The sequence below is a fragment of the Parasteatoda tepidariorum genome, chromosome 1 (assembly GCF_043381705.1).
Source record: "Parasteatoda tepidariorum isolate YZ-2023 chromosome 1, CAS_Ptep_4.0, whole genome shotgun sequence".
Lineage (NCBI taxonomy): Eukaryota > Metazoa > Arthropoda > Arachnida > Araneae > Theridiidae > Parasteatoda > Parasteatoda tepidariorum.
In genome coordinates, this window is record NC_092204.1 from 103,832,300 (window position 1) to 103,852,622 (window position 20,323).

Sequence of the window (20,323 nt, forward strand, 5' to 3'; positions counted from 1 at the left end):
TATATATATAAACTCACTTATCAAAACGGTCGTCAATTATTTTCTTACATATTAGGGAGTTAATTATTTTCTTAGATATTAGTGAGGCAATTAAGTTCTTTATTTAAAACAATAACACAAAAATAAAAAAGAAAGAACTTTAAACCAGGAAAAAGACTGAATTCTGATCTTCCACTGCTGTTGAAATTCACCATTAGTTGAAGACAGATAAACAAAAAACAGTTTCAGTTTTTGTGTTTTACGAGGAAGAAACTAAATAACAGAATGGCTATCAGCAACATTAAATTTATCAAATTCTTTGTTAAGGCAGAAAGTGGCAACTTCTCAATAAAATGCTCTAATTGGCGAAATACGGAAGGAACGATCATAAGTATTGTTGGGGGCTCTTTAGAACGTTTGTCGTCGAGACAAGGGAGGAATCAATATCAGATACAAATTCGTATAGAAATGTTCCTTCTCGGCCTAGTTAGAGCTTTTATCGATGTTCAGAAGGAACTTTTCAAACAATACAAACTAATAAGTTGGGTGAGTCTTTTCGATTAAATCAGGAGAAATATATTCTTTTGCTCGTTGATTTACAGCGTAGGATGCCTGATAAAAGAGTTTTGATTTACTTAGTATGGTAATTGGCAGGCCAATTGGTTACAGTTAGGCGGTGAGGCGTGACAAGTAAAATCAAGTATTTGTTCAAATAATCGAAATAAGTGGAAAAAATTTTAATATTATTTTTTGTTCTCTTTTATCCCGAGGTCTATGAGTTTAACCTATGTGGGATTTTTCCTTTCCATTTTGTTATCACTTTCAAAAAGTAGCGAGTCATTTTTTATTGACCGCAATTTAAAGAAATATCAAATGTATGTTTTATATTTTCATAAATTGCTTTGATCTTTTTCAGTAATTATGTTGAAACGTTGGCGTATCAATTAGTAGTCTAGATCCATAATTAAACGAGTTTGCATAACTTAATAGGCTACATAATGTTCTTTTTATTAGCTATACTAATTTCTTTCTTTTTTTTTTTCTTTTTTTTACTGAGCTTCATTAGTAAGACACGCTTTTTATTGACGATAGTTTAAAAATTATAAAGACTATATTCTACATTTTCAGATATTGTATTTTTAAAATAGATTCGAAGACGGAGGAAACAAATCTGGTTAAATTACCGTATTGTATGATAATTTTTTTAGAATTTTTTTACTGTGTGGCGAAAACATTTCAAGAAGAAAAAAAATTCTGGTAACAAAATCCAAAATATGCGGCAAATAGATAGTTTATTTGATAGTTTTTGCGTTCATATGATAACGGTTTCATAAAAATTCTGATTTTAGAAATTACAATTCTTGTTACCACACATTGAGTAAAAAATACAAAATTGTAAACTAAATTTAATGGAATAAATGACATGCTCTAGGGTATCATGATGAAATTACCAAATTTTATCACATGTTATAAAACAATATTTTATTGTTTGCTTTTACCAAAATTACCAAAGCACTTCAGTAAAAATAACCAAACTTTCTAAACTTTTTCCCAAAAGGGCCAGAAATACGTTAAATTCTACGATGTTCTGGTATTTTTGACCATGCTTTTTCCTTAGTCAAGAAGCTATAGCTTTGGCTCATTAATTTACATCCTGCATCGATAATTAAAATGGCTGTATAGTCTACTATGCTCCAAAACTTTTATATCGAGCAAAATTCTAGCTCATTAGAATCATTGTAGATGGGAGAATTAATCATAGATAATAAAATACTTGCGTTTTTGTTTATTTTGAAATTTCTTAAAATATGAATAATAATATTCTGTGATAAAGTCATATGGTGTTTTTAGGAAATTGATCAATACCTAAAATTTATTAGCCGTAAAAAATTAAATATTTTCTTCTCAAGACAGTTTTAAATAGCAAATATTCTAGAAGCATGGGGCAGTAAAAATTGGCAAAAAAAAGAACATGGGTCATAAAAAAAAATTTCAACATTCCTCTAATAATTAGACGCAACGCACTTAAATTTTAACATGATAAAATTAGCAGAGTTTTTTAACATTTTAAATGGCTTGAAAAATCATTAGTTTATTTTGGAGGGATTTGACAGAAAAAATTCACAATTAAAAAAAAAGACTCCTTATTTTCAACAATAATTTGAAAAATGTTTATTAAAGGTATTCATTGTAAAACATACTAAATGGGAAATATCATTCAGCAAAAATTTATGTTTCCTTTGGTTATTGTTATGACAAAACAATTTTTTTAAAAAATCCGAAATATGATTTAGTTTTTATGTTGGTTCCATATAAAATTAATTTTTGTACTTAGTTTACTTCAATTTAAACAAATACAAAAATCCTGTTACCATTTTTCAACTACAAATTAATAAATATATTAACCACTTATTGAATTCATTCATAGCCTTTCTATTTGAGTCTCTAATTAACTTGTTTATGAATGAGGAAATGAAAATTAAATTGAATTCAAAAATTTTAACAAGGATGTAAGACTTGAAAACTGTTTTTTATGATTGCAGTTCAGATTTAGAGATCTTTTATTATAGGTTATCATTCACAATCTTTCATTTATAAAGTAATAAATCTATAAATTGCATGTCGAATTCCTTTATAACCTTCTAATTTGAGTTTATTTCTAATAAACGTTTTTGAATGAGGAAATATTAAGTTGTTGAAATTCAAAATTCTTAACAAAGTCGAAAACTATTTTTGTAATTTCAGTTCAGATTTAGAGATTGATTGTATCAGCTCAAATCTTTCATCTATAGACTATCTAATATAATCTATTCATTTATAAATTACATTTCGAATTCCTTTATAACCTTTCTATTTGAGTTCGTTTCTAATTAACTTTTTTTTTTGTTTGAATGAGAAAATGGTTATTAAGTTGTTGTTGTAATTCAAAATTCTTAAGAAAGACATTTAAGACTCGAAAACCTTTTACCTAAGATTTCAGTTCAGATTAAAAGTAATGAGCATTTCGATGATTCTTACAGCACCAACTAAACCAACAATCAAATTATTATTATTTTTCTTCTTTATGAGCGGAAACCTCGCCAACATACATATTTTTTTCCAGTTCAACTATACATCATTCTAGACATCTTAAACTCGAAATTTTTCCTGTCTGTCAAAGATAATGGGAGAGGAAGAAAGCGAAATTATTTTTACCTGTTGAATTGCAAATGAAACTCCACCTTGTGAGATGACCCCGCAAATAGCTGACCGGAACAGGTTGAGGCCCCCTCTGAAATTCAAGGTAAAGACTATTAGAATTTTACCCCTAAATTTGCCTCTTTTTCGCCCCCTCGAGCATCTATCGTGATTCCAAAAAAGAACTTTCTCTCGGATGTGAGAAAACAGTAACTTTCTCACATCTTACGTTTTTTTTTTTTTTTTTTTTTTTTTTTTTTTTTTTTTTTTTTTTTTTTTCTCTCTCTCTTCCTTTTTGATGAATTGGATTTTTTTTATAAAGAAAAGCTAATAAAATAAGCTTTTAATATGATATTGTGAATTTTCTACTATTGCTTAAATTAAAATTTATTTGGATGGATTAAGTCGAATTTTCTCGTATAACCCATGAACGAAAAGTTGATAGCTTATTAAACTAACTATATAGGATATTAAATCAAATTTTATTCTATTTAAAATTAACAGTGAAATGATTTATTATTATTTCACTTTATTTGTATTTATCTCCATAATCATTCATAAAAGCAAATGAAATAAGATTTTCAAATAAAATATGCTTTTAATATGACATTGTGAATAGTCTACAAATGATTTAATATTAAATTTATTTATACTGATGAAGTTGAGTTATCTCAAAAATCTGTTAAACGAAAAGTTCACTGTTTATTACTCTCTGAATAGGGCAGTGCTTCCCAAACTTATCACTTTTGTGTACCCTTTCTAAATTTTTCGTGACGCTGTGTACCACTAATAAAAAAATGAATGTATTTTTTGCTGCAAAAAAATTGCACAAAACTTAAAAATCACAACTAGCTGTTGACACCACTAATTACTAACTGTTAACTCTGCAAAAAATAGCCAATAGAAAAATAAGTAATCGTAAATTTTCCTGTCTAGCTTTGTTTTTACATAAAAAAAATTTGAAACTTTCGTTTGTTGCAAGATATTTCGCACAAGAACGCGTACCCCCGCTAAACTGTTCCCGTACCCCTGGGGGTACGCGTACCACACTTTGGGAAACACTGGAATAGGGTATTAAATCAAATTTTTATTTCTTAAGAAATTAAGGGCAACGTGACTCATTATTACTTCCCCTAATGGATATTTATCCCCAAAATCATTCTTCAAATTAAGGATGTTTTTCTTAAAGAAAATAATATGTTGTTTCACGATTTTATAACTCTGATTGTATTGTTTTTTAAAATTCATGATTCTTATGAAGATAAAATGTTAAAATAAGTGATATTATCAAATAATATTTTATTATACATTTTTCTAAAAATAATTTAAATTTAGTTTCATTCAGTTTTTAAGTGCAAACTTAAGTACTTATTAAATAAACTATAATATATATTAAAAAACATTCTTATCTCTCACAAAAATGCGTGTGCTGTGATTTGATTATTCATTAATATGATTTGATTAGACAAAAAATAATATCCTTTCATTCCTTCTTATTTTACTGAACTGACTTCCTTTTTAGTCTACTAAAAACGTAGGTTGACATTTCTATTTTATTTCATTATTTTAAAAATAGTTTGAACAAACAGAATCTTTCGCTTAAGATTGGTAATCACAATGTGAAAAAGTGAATATTGAAATGTGATGGATGGTATTTGCAATGTGTAATTCTCCAAATTGAACGAAAATGTGTCAAGTTATCTATCGGAGCAAGTATATAATCGAACCTATACAAATGTGTCACTGCTGAGGCCACTATTATAAGACTTCCCTGAACTGTGGTGTATGCACAAGTGCCACAGGAGGTTCTTGGTTTGAGTCCTGGCAGCACACGACGATCATCTCATTCACTGATATCTTTCTCCGCTGCCATTTTGAGACTATGCATTTTGTTCAAAAATAAGTAATGCTGTTTCAATTTTGAACACGCGGGGTTTTCAAATTTGACTATATTTGACTGGAAGCTATTTTGATATACTTTTGCTCAGTCTTGCGAAGCCTTTTTTTTTAAAGTGCAAATTCAGAAGAAATGAGATAACCCTTTTCTCGAAATTAGTCACAGAGCGTGATTCAATACCTTTGCAGTATCACGGTTACACATTTAACTTAACTGAATTCGAAACATTCAATCGATCAGTGCCACTATAAAGATTCATCGCTTGTTACGCGTCAGGTGCTTCAATTTCGGATCGTCGTTTTAAATTATGCACTCTCTGACCAATCAAGTTGGAGAGAAAGTCGGATCTAGTTAACCTTTCATCTTTTTTGTCTCTGCCACTTAAAAGATAACACCTCTTTTTCTCAATGAAAGTAAACCGATTCAAATTCTACCCACTCAATTTATTGGCAATCCCACTCGATCAAGTTGTAGAATAGTAGATACATAAAAATACCTACGTAGATATTGGATTTGAAGGATGGGACACTTGATACCAAAATTTTAAAATGTTTAACGTATAAAAATTATCGAACAGCCGATTTTTTTTTTCAAACACCCCTTCATTTTCAGGTACATTTTTATTTTTACAGTTCATGACAAGCATCTTATATTTATAAACTTTTGAAATTTAAAAATGATTCCTTATTTTTTCAATAATACTAGGTGTTCCATAATAACCACTCTTAATATTAATATTTAGGAGCCTTGCCATGAAATAATATCTAAAAAGTATACACAATAGTGGTACTGAGAAGGGGAGAACTGAAAGCATCAAAACCTATTTGATTGCCAAATGAAACAGAGAACAGTTGAAAGGCGAATAATAAAAACACCTCTAGTTTCGTGATGGACAATTAAACTTGTTTTGAAACTCTCGCTCATGCCTTTTTCAGTTGCTAATTCGTTTGATTTCGAGTAGTAATTCGTTTGAGCTCTACCAAATCTTGAAAAGTTATCACTAAATTGTTGGCATTTTTTTCTTAAAGACGAAAAAAAAGCTTAGTAATTTTTTAAATATTTGTCTGTTTTGAAGTCTGAACAATTCGTTTCAGCATGTAGTTTAAAATTATGTAATTGCGTATAAACGAAATTGTAAATGCATATGAAGTTTAAATTATGTAAGCCTATGTAGCTTAAAAAGTACGCTTTATTTCAATTTTAAGGAACTCGAGCTACTTTAGGTTTTTGATTGTCCTCAGTGAAAAAGTTTATAAACTCTTAAGCAGTTACAAACTTTTAAAAGTTTTAAAAATAGCATATGAGTCGATAAACATGTTATTTATAGATATTTTTTTCATAAAACATAATTGCTCTATAAGAAACAATACGCAAACTAAAACAACAATGCTAGCCACACCAACTACCGACATAATGAACAAATTTAAAATATTTCGGAATCTAAAAAACTCTCCTTTCTTTTATGCGTAATATACTTTCCTTTTAATCGTTATTTACACTGATTATAATAACTTATCATTAATCTCAAATTTTATTTTAAAGCTCACAACGTGATTTCATTTATAATGCTTCCATTTCAGTAAATACTTATGCAAAGAAAAGAAGAAAAAAAAGCGGGTTTGGAATTTCCATTTATTATTCGGCAGAAAGAAATGAATCCCGTCATCACAGCTTTAGATAAGAACTGCTCAAGTGAAGGTGTTAAATTCATTATATCTCTTACAAATATATTTTTCTTCTTCTGACAAGAAGAGAGAGAAAGTTATTTTTCTTTTGCCCCGAAGTCACTTCACTGATGTGAGTAAGACGCTTTTGAAGATTAAGCCAAATCTGGCGTGGTAATACAGATCGTGAGAAATCGTTTAGTGTAGAAACTCAAGTCTGGTGAGATTAGCGGAATGCTGTCATGTTCGGAAGAATGCCCGGATGAGAGCGAAATTTGTCATCGAGATGAAGAGAAGTGTAAATAATACGACAGAAGAGACGTTTTGCCCATACAAATTCGATGAAAATTCGATCTCAGGTAGATAAAAGAGCAACGAAGGTTACTCTATCAAAGAGAGACGAAAAAGAAGAATCTAGTTTTTCTGACACTTGCAATCCTCACTTCCTTAGATAGAAGTGTTTGTAGTTTTGCTTCCAGAAATGTCTGAAATTCTGTGTGCAAAAATTAATTTTTGCAAAAAAATTATTTATAATGTTACTACATCAATGGGAACAGGTTCTAATTATTCTGTTATTTAAATCCTCACTTCCTTAGATGGAATCGTCTGTTAAAGATTTTTCTTTTTTTTTTTTTTGGCGATTGTAAGATAGATAATGTCGATTTGCTTCTAGAAATGTCACAAATTCTGTGTGTAAAAATTAATTTTGTGAAAGAAATTATTTATATTGTTACTATATCAGTGGGAACAGGTTTAAATTATTCTGCCATTTGAATTCTCCCTTTCCTAGATAGAAGCGTCTGGTAAAGTAATTTTTTGGCGGATGTAAGATGGATATAAATGTCGATTTGCTTCTAGCATCATTGCATGCGTTGCTGTGGCGACCGCTGCTGCAGATGGAAGTGTAGGTGAAAGAATTCTTTAGTGTTTGTATCGTAAATAATATAGGTTTTCTTCTAGAAAAGTCAGAAATTCTCCGGGTAAAAATTTTATTCGCAACCACTAACATTGTGAAAAAATTAGTTTTGACTTTCTTGCATCAATGGGAAAAGGTTAAAGCTGTTCTGCTATTTGAATCTGCTTAGAAAATGTATGTTATTCCTTATGCGAAAGTTTTCTTTTGGTGATTGCGTATATATTTTCAATGTTTTGCTGTCTTTTTTTTTTCATACACGCTTCAATCATATAGCTACAAAGTGTTTCGCATGTTGGCTTTAAATCTAAACAATAAGGGTTGAAATCATATACTATCTCTGATAATATTGCTCAACTGTAGTAGTATAAGTTTGAGTTCTAAAACTCTGAGTTTCGGTAACTTGGAGTGGAGTTTTAGAATAAAACGTCAATCGATTTAATCATGTCATATTTTTATGCTTTGCTAAGTAGTTATTGAGTATTGCTTTTTTCTGAGACGCAAAGATGAAGGACACATTGAATAAAACAGAAAAACGGAAGACAGAAGTGGTCATGTTGAGGCGAACCCAACTTAGATAATTCGATTTCTTAGTAAAAGCCAAGGTACATTCAACCTTTCCAAAATCTAATCTCACTCATAAATTTCCTCTGATATAACTATTTTCAAAACTGTTAAGAGTTTAATCATAACAGAAAATAATTTTCAAAATAGAGAGTATAATCAGGTTGGAAATTCTTCTGACTTAACTATTTTCAAACTTAAGTGCTAAGCATATTATCAGATCTGTAATTTCACTCCAATAAACAAGATTCGGTCAAAAGTGTTAAAAGAATGTTCCGATCCAAAATCTCTCCGATCTATCTGCTCCCAAACAAAAGTGTTAATCATATATATAGTCAGATGTGAAATTTTATTCATATATTTTCTCACGAAAGTGTTAAAAGTGTAACCAGATCAGAAATTCCAAGCATCCATTTTTAAGCTAAAGTGTTAAGATTATAATCAGATTTGAAATTTGACTTATCCAATTATAATTATCGCGAAGTTTTAGTTCAATTTAATTTTGCTATCTCTACTTAATGTTTTTTACAAAATTTGGTGCAGTAATCACACGCATCAATATGAATCATACTAAAATTTTAGTTATTAAACATATTGTTGACCTATACGAAATGTCTATATAAGGGCATTAAGCGACCCTTTGCAGTACTTATTCATTGGAGTTCTTGCAATATAGGTTTGCGCAATGTCTGGGTGCGAAAATAAAATGTCGTAATCACAACAATTTACTAAATCAAACACAGTTCATACCTATCTATTCCTTGATGCCTCTGTGAGACATGACAGTAATTGCGGAGGAGCCCCAGGGCGTAATTATTCATGTCGGCGAACCGCCCCAGGAGGTGACCGGATGTGTTAGAGGTCACGCAACTTTCCCTTTTATGTACCCCGAAGTAAAGGGGTGATAGAGAAGGGTACAGTTCTTGTCTAATGATGAGAATATTTATATCTGGGAAATAGAAATATTATCGTTTGCTTTCTGGTTTTGGTGCGATAAACAAATGTTCTTCTTAAGTGGAATCCACTGTATCATGTGGTTCACTGTACCTAAGAAATATTTTTGGAATTATTTTTGTTTTATCGTTTGCGTCTCGAGATGCAAATGACTTTTGCTTTTGTTATATTATGTAGAAATATTTTCTCTCCTTTCTTTTTCATATAAAAGGGATACGCGATTATTATTAGACAGGTTATTCCTTCCCTTTCTTTTTCCAAAATGCAAACGAAGGTTTTTATTTTACATCTTGCTTTGTCGAAGAATCAAATACAAATTCACATTTCTTTTATTCAGAACTTAATGGAATAAATTTTAGTGTAAACAAGCATTGATATTTTAATGATTGTTGATTATCAACGTATTTTTATCTCTCTTTTAGAAAAACTATGACTTATACACTACGTAACTTAAACAAAATCGAAGAATAATGAACAAATTATGTAAACAGATTTGAAATAATATCTTACTCTTCCAAACATTATTCTCTTCTTTCCAAAAATTTGTTTTTTCTTAAAAAGCGTTTGTTTTCATGAAAAAATTTATAACAATTGATGTGTAAGGTAAATTAAAAAATATCTGAACATAAAGGATGATTTAGTGGGATGAAGTGTGAAATGATGATGAATGTAAGATAGAATATTGTTGTGTCATAATACTTAGGAAAAAATAAAGTAAGGTAAAAGTATTACGTCAAAAGAAAAAAAAATCATTACTCACCAAGATACTCATTTAAACTATTTACATAATATATATATTTCTTGCAGGCTAAGAACATATAATTATGGCCACTTGTGTTGTTGGCGTATAAAGCACATCAACTAAGCAATATTTATAAATTACAATTTTTTTTTATATCAAAATTTTTAAATGAAATTATTTGTAAATCATGATTTAACTATTTCCACGTAAACATTTTAAATATTACTGATAACTTTTTCGGGCAGCAACTTATAAATATTCTTTAATCAAAACTACCACAGTAACGTTCAATCAACGTCAAATTAATACTGTTTCCATTTAAATAAAATAAAACTAATCTTCTCACTTAATTTAGGAACACTTTCTTAAATTATTTTTTCTCAATAATTAACTTTTAAAGATACTTGGAATATTTTGCTCTCCCCATAACTACATATTTAGGCCACGTTATAAAATATAAACTATTTTCTGTTTAATTGAGTGTGACACCAAGATAGAGACATAACCGTTATGATACATATTCATAAAAAGCAATCATTATAAATGATCTGGTCACATAATAAAATGCTAATGGAAACCTTTCAACCGCTTCCGTTGACCACTAAATAATGATGCTGACCAGATGAAACAATTATACTGCAGTATCCAACATTCTAATATAATTTCAGCTGACTCACGACTCCAAAAAGAACAAACAGTAGAACGGTTGCCAAGGGGGCCTGGCCTTCTAGCAAGCCATCCTTTCATTTCATTTATCATCCGAATCAAAATGATCTTCATAACAACCGGTGTGTGACTTGGCTTATCTTCATTGCTGATCTGTGGTGGGCGAGTATATTGTCTTCTTTGGTGACCTCTGGGCAATTTTTCTTGCACCACGGAGGTCTTCATTTTCAGCGGTGTATTGTTTTTATGCCCCTTTCTTCCCTAATCGACGACCCTGAAAGTCAGCTGATCCTCTACAATTCTTGTGTGTAAAAATAAATTAAAAAAGGTTGGCATATTCTAAGAAATATCAAGTAAGAACAGGAACAGTTGTAAAAACTATGGTCACTCGCTCTAAGTTTAACTGCATTTTTATTAATTCAGTTTAGTTTTTGTAACGGCAGAAATTTGCTTTTAAATTTTCTACCAGTATTCAATAAAACTAAACAAAAATTTTTAAGCAGTTTAAGATATATTATAATTTTTTTTTAAAATTGAGAAAATTCGTTTAAAGCTGCGCAAGATATAAGTAATTAAATTAGTTCATTTATACTACGCATGCTCGGAAAAACTTAAAATGCATGTATTAGCTTAAATATAACATTTTTGGCAACTCATAAAAAAGTGGGATTTGCCTGTCTTAAAAATTTGAGAAGTTTCGAGTAATTTTCTAAGAAGCTTTTGTACTTCTTAAAAGAAAAGCTCAAAATGATAAGGGGTTTTCCAAATACTTCATTTTGTACCATTGAAGAAGATCTTTTAAAAAAGATAATGACATTGTTGGGGATCATCCTCCATTAAAGTATCTTTTTTTGCCTGTTTTCTTTCCTTATCAAATCACATTTTGGTATATAAACGTTTATTGTAAGGTATTGTCATTTGTTATTAAATTCTGTCTCATGATAAAAAAAAAATTATACTTGTAGAAAACCCTTTTAAACAGTGCTAAACTAATTGAAAAATCGCTTGAATTTTTAAGATTTTTAAATCGGACTTTTTTCATTATTTGCCAAATATGATTCACTACAAAATTAAGAAAAAAGTTCTTTTTTAATTATTTCCGCGCATTCACAGTATAAAAGAACTAGTTTAACTAACTCATATCTTGCTCAGTTTTAAACGAATTTTTCTCCAATTTTAAAGCAAGCATTTCGTAATTAATTTTAATTTGTTCTAAAATTTTTTTAATTGAATACTGTTAAAGTTTTAGCGAAAAAACGTAAGAAAAAAATAAAAATTTTCTTTACCCATATTTCCTAAAATATTTAAACTAGGCTAGGGAAATTTTGTGCAATTCTTGCATATAATGACCAAAATAACTGTCACAAAGTTACAAATCTGTAGTTATATTTTCGGGAAAAGAGTGACCAAAAACATTATTTTCCGTTTGTAATTTATTGATGGTCCCACAAAGCTCAAAACGCTTTGAACTTCATTAGAGAAATCGATTGATCTCAACACTTCGGAAATTATAAAATGATTCTCTAGTTATTTCTTGATACATATAAAAAAATGTATTTGTATAGAAGTGTTTCCANTATATATATAAGAACGTTTACTCCTTTTATTGAACTCAAATTGGAAGAAGTACCAAAGTATCATTATTTTTACCTCCTTATACATTTCATTTTTTATTCTATAAATATCAATAAAAGGTTTTCTTAAGGATATAAAAAGAACACGATTCATATTAAATGTATAAAATTTAGAAATAGCTATTTCGATCTTAACAGCTATCCTTTTATTTCAGACGGTTAACAGTCACGCTAATCAAAAGGATCATTTTAGCCATCCATAGTAAAAGCATCATTTACAGAACAAAAAAGCTTTTATTGATGCGTCAGTTTTGTTGTGACAAAACAATCGTTGTAATTAACGAATTCCCTTCACTAAAAAAGCAGCGCCAAAGAATAAAACTTTCGCACGCTTTATTAACTGATGGCCGAAATTACAGAAACAAAACAATCATCACTTCATTTAACTTCCAATTTAGGCGATTCTCCCACAGCAATGAATAATTGGCTGTCCCGTTCTTCTTCCAAATCGCTCCAGATCTACGCTGCCATTAAAAAAATCTCCCACGCCGCCTAGATTGGCGCCCCTGACCTTCAAAAGAAAGAGACCTTAATTTGGATCAAAATTTGATTATTTTTTTCCAGAATGAAAGGAAGATTGACGTACTGAGTAGAGAAGGTCGAAAAATTGGAATCTCCTAATTAAGTTGATCATTTATATTCAAAATGGAATCATTGGATGAGTTATTTGCGGAGGTTTGATGAAGGCAAGGCCGTAACAATGACTGTAAAATTAGGGTATTGTACCAACAAGTCGAAGTGGAATTCTTTTGGATACGTTTGACCAATTCTTCGTTACATTCTTCCTAAACCGTTTTTTTTAAACAATTTATTAAGAATTTTCAATTCAGTTAAGAAATTCAGAGTGTTCGGTAATCAACGCTCTTAATATATATTTCTATATTTCTGGAATCCCCGTCAAAAATGTTACTAAAAAAATATACACATTAAAAGTCTGTAATTAACATTAGCAGTAGGAACGAAGGTATTGTACTTAAATGAATCATTACTGAGGAAGGAGGATAAAAACATGAAAACCAATTTTATTGGCTTATGAAACTCGAAGATGTTTTTTAATGTTTTATTGATTCCCTACTTATTCTACTGAATTTCATTTCCCCCCACTTTTCTTCGACAATCAATAGGTTTTGATACATTTAGCCCTTCCTTCCTTAGTAGTCATTCGCTAGATTTTGATATTGTGTTTGTTTGTTTTTTTTTTCATTTGTTTAAATATTTATTTGTGATACCTAATGAGGAATATTTTTTTGGCTTCATTTTTGTCAAGGAGAGAAAAAAAATGTATTAAAGGATCTCATTACAGAACACATTGTACTTGTACACTACAAAATAAAGCAACTGTTACTGGTTGTACTATGATATGTTGAGGGTTGAAATTAAAAGTTTTCAAAAGTGAAATACGAAGTACACTATGAACTAAATTGATTTCATTTAAAGAATTTTTCAGCCCACACTTTTTAATCTATCTATAAATATTTGTCTTACGTGGCATAATAAACTCGGGAATTTCTCTATCTATTGGCAACACTAAAGTTTCCTTTTGTAAGGTTGTCTTATAGTAGGTTGTCTTAAGTAGTGTTGTTGTTGTTGCACGCCCCCATTGGTCAGCAGTGCTAGACCAGGTCCATGACGTTATACACCCTCAAAAAATCCAACACCGTCAATGGATCTTCTGCTAAATTCTGTTTGGTGAGCCCCATGCACGCGAGGATGTGGTGAGACGAAGCCTGTTCTGAAGAACAGTTGGTACAAATTTCAAAGTTCTTGGATCCCTTCGAAAATATCATTGATTTAAGGTGACCACTTCGAAAGCGGGCAAGAATAGTTTGTTCCTGTCTAATAAAACCTTGGACCAGGGAGCCTCCAGGTCGAGAACACTGATACCATGGGTGTTTTGGGGGGACATTCCAAGTGGTCTTGTTCTTGTGTTTTATTTTTGAGAAGATTTCCAAAAAGGTGATGGGTGCCTGCGGCACAGAGGCCTCGCAAGCACCTGCTTTAGTCAAAGTGTCCGCAATCTCGTTTCTTTCAAGATCGACGTGGGAAGGAATCCACTGCAGATGAATCTGATGCGAAATGAAAAGCCGTTTTAGCTTTTTGAGTATTGACACTCCGGCACTATCTCTCACGCTTTGCCAATCGGTCAAGTGCTGTATTGGACCTCTGCTATCAGACAGAACCTATATCTCGTTTCCACGTGGAAGAAACACAAGAGAGTCAAGCGCTTCATCAATGACTATTAGCTCACTGCAAAAAACTGAGCAGTAATCGGGATTTCTCTTCTGAATTTTTAAGTCATGGTCTTGCAATTTGATGTAAATTCCACTGCCAGATCTGTTACATTCGTCTCTACTGCCATCCATGTAAACCTGAGCCGCATCACCCGGAATCCTCTCCAATTCTCTCAAGAGCTAGTTGCCTTAGATAGGCAGGAAGATCTGTTTGTTTGTTCACATGTACTGGTAAGTCAAGATGGAAAAAGACACCGTCAAGACCATCCGATAGGTCGAGACATTGTGCCAGGTGATGTGGTTCTACAGCACCATCGACTAGATTAAAAGATACCATTTGGCTGAAGGGACTTAAGTAGTGTTAAATAGTTAAGTACTTAAAAGCATTTATTAAGATTAATTTGATATTTTTATAAAAATAAAAATATAAATACGAAGTAATTACTTATATTTATTTTTGATCCCTTCTAAAATGGCTGAAGAAACTTTAAGTATGGTGCCATATATTGCCATGCGAATTTTATTTTGATGATGGAGCTTAACTTCTTGGTAAAAATAGGTAAAATAGCATGCATATATATGTATGTACATATAAATTAAAAACACATAGAAAACACGGAAAATATTAAAGATTAATGAAAAGAGAAGAAGAAAAATTATTAAATAAAATATTTAAAAAAAAGTTACAAAAATATTTATAAATTTTAAAAAAAAAAACGGAAGACAAAAGACAAATGAAAAGATCAGCTCAGACGATTATATCCTCAAAAAGGAGTGCTTTCTGATATTGCATCAATATATCCAACTCAAAATAGATCAGTACAATAGTGTAAGGAGTTGTGTAATAAAGAAGAACTATAAGACAGAAATAATTTCAATACTTTTGCTGCCTACTGTGCTGAAATGTCCCGAACTGACACTTGCGTTTGTTTGTGTGATTTAATGGCCGCCAGACTGATTTTCAGCTATTACTAAAATTCATAAAGAACTATATACATAAAGAACTTTGACAAAATCACATTAACTCTTGAAAATAGTTGAAATTGAAATCAAACCGCGGAAAAAAAGGAAGGAAGCAGCTAGACGGTGAAAAAATTTAGTTACTATATTGTTTAAAAAAAATCAAGGATTGGAGGAGAGGTTGAAGAATTAAAATATCTAAATGGCAGTAGTGCTCGGATTGGTTACCAGAAGTTTATTTGCTATACAAAATAGTTTTGAAAGGTGAGTATGCAGTATTTTAAATTTGTTGCCAGAGAATTCAGTTACAATTTAAAAAAAATTTAGATCCTTTAAAATGCAGTAAACTTTTTCTTGTAATGATTTGCTTGTTAATTAATTTATACTATGAGATCAAATATCATTTATTTTCGCAGAATGGGTACATCATTCATTATAACTGTTTTGAAGCATCAAAACCTCAAAGTCGCTGATTATGTTTCGATTTTCTTCTTTTTTTGTCCCATCATTTGTCAATATTAACGCAATAAAAGGGGTACTTCATCATACGCTTATAACGAAGTAGAGAAATTTATATCAAGCTTCTTACAGTTGCGACAAAGAAATTTGTTACCGACACCTGTTAAAATATTTGAGAAAATTCTGAATCAAACGATATAAACATCTTTTTTTTTATTGCCATTATTAAGGTAATAGGGTTTGTCCATAAAAGGCGTCGCACTTATCTAGCATTTCCAAAATATTTTTAAGTGCACACTGAAGTGAAATATCTTTCATAGTATTCTTAACAATGTATGTTTAGAATTCAAATATACAAGTCTCAATATATTATTCTTGTAAGTAATAAAATCTCATCAGATTAGTAAGCAATTTATTTAATAATATAATATATTCGTACACACATTTTCATCATTAAATTACCAGAATCAATCCCATAATTTCGTTTTTATTCATTTACTTTTTCTTTTATGACTTTCATTATGTTATCTTCAATTCAGAAAAAGCTGATTTTTACTTCAACTGAAAAGTCGTAGGTCGTTTTTTCGCTGGTCATCGTAAAAAAGTCGTAAAAGTTGTTACTGTTTCTTGGAATTGACGGAAGTTTTACGATCTGTTAGATTCGTGATCGACATGCCTGATGAAAATTTTCTGTCTCTTTGGACAGTTTGCCGAATGTTTTTACCCATTTAAATGCTCTCACAGGTCTGGTAGTAATATCAATCTGGTTCGAATTCATTCATGATCATTTTTGCTCCTTGTAATGAACTGATAACATTTTTAAATCTATTATTTTAAGAGTGTAATTATGATATGTTTTATGAGGAAGTTAACCTTTCTGTTTCTTGGGTTTAGGAGAGCTATGTCGCGAAATTTGATCACCTGATCTCATCAGGAGTAAAATTTAAAGTTTTGCTCAAAAACGAATTATTGGATATCACACTATTAGGATGATATAATGTGCCAGTTTTTTAACTTACTTCACTGATCTGGTGGAAATTTCAATCTGTTTCAAATTTATTCATGATCATTTTTGCAGCTTGTAATTGATAACTTTTTGATATTTATTTTTGAAAGAATGTAATTATGATTTGTTTTATGAGAAATTTAACCTTTTGGTTTCACGGTTTTCGGAGAGCTATGTCTCGAAATTGGAACGCAAACTTCGCATAAGGAGTTTTGGGCTGAGAAGCGAATGATTGGACCTGCAAACTATAAGGATAACAGAATGTGCCAGTTTTTAGGCTAGTTACTTTTATTATTCCTAAAAAAGGAATTAATTACTTGAAGATAAAGTTTGAAATGAGCTATGGCTAACTCTTTTGTTATCGCCTTATTGTTATGAACAGATTTGTGTTCCAGCTGTTTCGTTAGCAATGGTATTAATTAGAAAGTAAAAAAAAATTGCAATGAACTGATTGATGCTATAGCTTCTTTTGAAATTGCTAAAAAAGCCATTATTTAGTTGGCCATGAAAATTGCTATGAACTAATTGACGCTAAAGTTATTTCTGTTATTATCGCTAGAAAAAATTTTAAATTGGTAATGAAGTGATTCATACTGTAACAAGTTCTTTTGTTATTGCTAGAAGAGACACTAATTAATCAACCATAAAACCTTCAATGAACTTATTTGCACTATAGCCGCCGCTTCTTTGGTTAGTGATAGGAAAAGTAAAGAAAAAAATTGCAATGAACTGATTGTTGTTATAGCTTCTACTTTTGTTATCGCTAAAAATGGTATTAATTGCTTGGGCATAAAAATTGCAATAAACTAACTAATGCTAAAGCTTTCATTATAGCCAGCAAAAGCATCAATTAGAAGACCGTAAATGTTGTGATATGTCACTAGTTACTTCTTTGGTTATAGCTAGAAAAAGCATTAAGTAGTTGAACTCACATTTTAATGAATTGATTAGTGCTAACGTAACTTAAGTTGTTATCGCGAGGGGCAACTATGTAACTTGTTATGGCCTGAGTGAAATGTAAGCTACTTCATTTGTTATGGTAAAAAATTATTTTGCAACCTCAAGAGAAGTCATTTATTAGTTTACCAAAGAATTTGTTTTACTCATTTAAACTTAGAATAAACGAATTGAGGCATTAGTTATTACTTCTTTTATTATCTATAAAAAAGCATTAATTAGTTTATAATATAATTTTTGATGAACTAATTGGCATTTAAAAGTTGTTCAGAGACAAAAGCAGAAGGTAAGCGATTATTGAGCTTTTATTTTTACATTATCTTGGGGTTTATCAGTTTGCTAACTTTTTGTTGCTTTTTTGTTGCTGTGTTTTATTTATTAATTTCTTTTTAAAAAAAAGTTGAAATTGATTAAATTAAAAGTTGAAGTTTTATTTCTTTAGGATAAGAAATGGTAAAATGAAAAAAGGCAATGAAGTAGAAAGTTGATTTAAATGTTTTAAAAAAAACTCTTTCTATGCTGATGCTCCAAATAAAATTTTAAAGAATAAATTAAGAAGTGTATTTTTTCTTTCTTCAAAAAAAAAGTGAATTGTTAGGTTAAAACGAAGTAATGTAACCGTTTTAAATATGATTAAATGATTTCTAAGAAACCACAGAAGCATTAAACCATTGCATAATTATTTTTTTAACGTTCTGCACTTAACAGTTTCTTTTGTTAAATTTAAAAGTTAAAAAGGAAGAAAGAAAGCAAAAGTGTCCCATAAAGTGTACATTGAACCCTCGGACATTACAACTAAATAAGAACCGCCTCTCTGACATGTACTTCAGCATAAATGTATCAGTTTGAGGGTCTGATGGTTGAAGTTAAAAGCAACGTTTTGTTCCTTTCATAATTAACATTCGAATTACATCAAGACCTTTGAAGATGTATTGTTGTCAGCCAAATCATTCATCAATCTTAGTCAAAAAGAATGTCAAAATGATGATATATAGTTATTAGTAGGTATTCTATTTCTTACCAGCTTCTCTGGAGGGAAAAAAAATGGTTGCATCGAATTGACAAGAAAAATTATAATTTTTGTTTGTTAACATTTATGGTGTTAACTTGACATCCATTTTTTAAAAGCAGGACATTTTATAGCGACCAACAACATTTATGTGAAGAAAAATCAGTTTTATTTATAATGGACTGAAATAAAATTTTTGTCCCAGTTAAAACTAAAAACCAGGAATGGATGAATAAATATGTGTTACGAATCGCAACATTTTTTGTCCATATACTTCGCAGTTTCAACATTATTAAGCTATTATTTTATAGATATCAATTATATTTATGAGGAAAAAAACTAACTGTTTTATTTACTATAATGAATTTAATTTTTTTTTGACCTGGTTAAAAATGAAAAATAGAGAATGGATTAAAATTATATGTTAAGAGTCGCAACATTTCTTGTCCATATACTTCGCATTTTCAGCACTATCAAGCTATTGTCTTATAGATACCAATTATATTTATGAGAAGAAGAATCAGTTTTATTTACAGTAATAAAGTAAACAAGAAATCTTTTTTCCCCATTTAAAAATGAAAAACCAAAAATGGATTAAAAATATGTGCTAAGAGTAGCAACATTTCTTGTCCGTATACTTTTATGGCTTTACTCCATATGCCTTTGTAACTGGTCCATAAAATATTCTAGTTTTATTTTTTGAATGAATAATTACAGAGGTTTGAAAAAGTTGTATTAAATAAGTCATGATCGAGGTTCTATAACACGACCGAACTTGAGCTCGACTACTTTTTAATATAAATAATAAAAATATTTTTTACATTAATATTTTTTTTAAAAACATATTTTTAAAATGTTTTTTTTGTTCTCCTAACAGAATTACAATCAATGTAAGCCATTTTAATTTTTTATGCATTTCTTACGCTTAAATTGATTGTTTTTATGAAAATTATCCTTGACATATTCAGTTTCAAATTTATTTCCTGCAAATTCTACCAGTCTTATTAATTTCTTTTAAATATGAATATGCGCTAATTAAGATGAAATGAGTTAAAATTTAATCCAACAAGGGTTTTCTTTTAATAACACATTTATATTTAAAATAAGTTAGAAATACATAATATTAACAATAAACAATTCTTTTATAAGGATTGTATCTGAGAGATTTAGATCCGTATTTATTGTTCAGCATATTTTATGCATTAGTAATTTTAAAAAAAATAGAAATGTATGAAAATATTGTAGAAGTAAAAATAAATGAAAAGCTATTAAATACTTATAAATTAGTTCTTACTTCTTCGGTTTCCTTAACAAGAACAGTTTTGATAAAATCCTATTTCGTAATTTGATGACACCTGTCTTAAAAGTTACGAATTAAATGGAAACGTTCTAAATACTTTTCTAACTGTCAGCAAATGGTGCGAAAAAAAATATCATAACTTACATTTTAAACAATTTTACGAATGAACATCTACTTTTCAAAAATTAATTGAAGCGTAACGAAAAACATT

At 29.9% G+C, this 20,323-nt stretch overlaps 1 protein-coding gene across 2 annotated transcripts in view; it reads right to left on the reverse strand.

The window, feature by feature from the left end:
- LOC107449775 (formin-F) overlaps window positions 1-20,323 on the reverse strand; it is a 111,771-nt gene that overhangs the window by 74,339 nt on the left and 17,109 nt on the right. Inside the window, exon 2 of one of the 2 annotated variants that reach the window (XM_016065424.3) lies at window positions 3,175-3,250. The exons of the other annotated variant lie outside the window; for it this stretch is intronic. The gene's annotated coding sequence lies outside the window, so the exon portion shown is untranslated. The remainder of the gene's footprint in view (window positions 1-3,174; window positions 3,251-20,323) is intronic. 2 annotated transcript variants of the gene reach the window in all.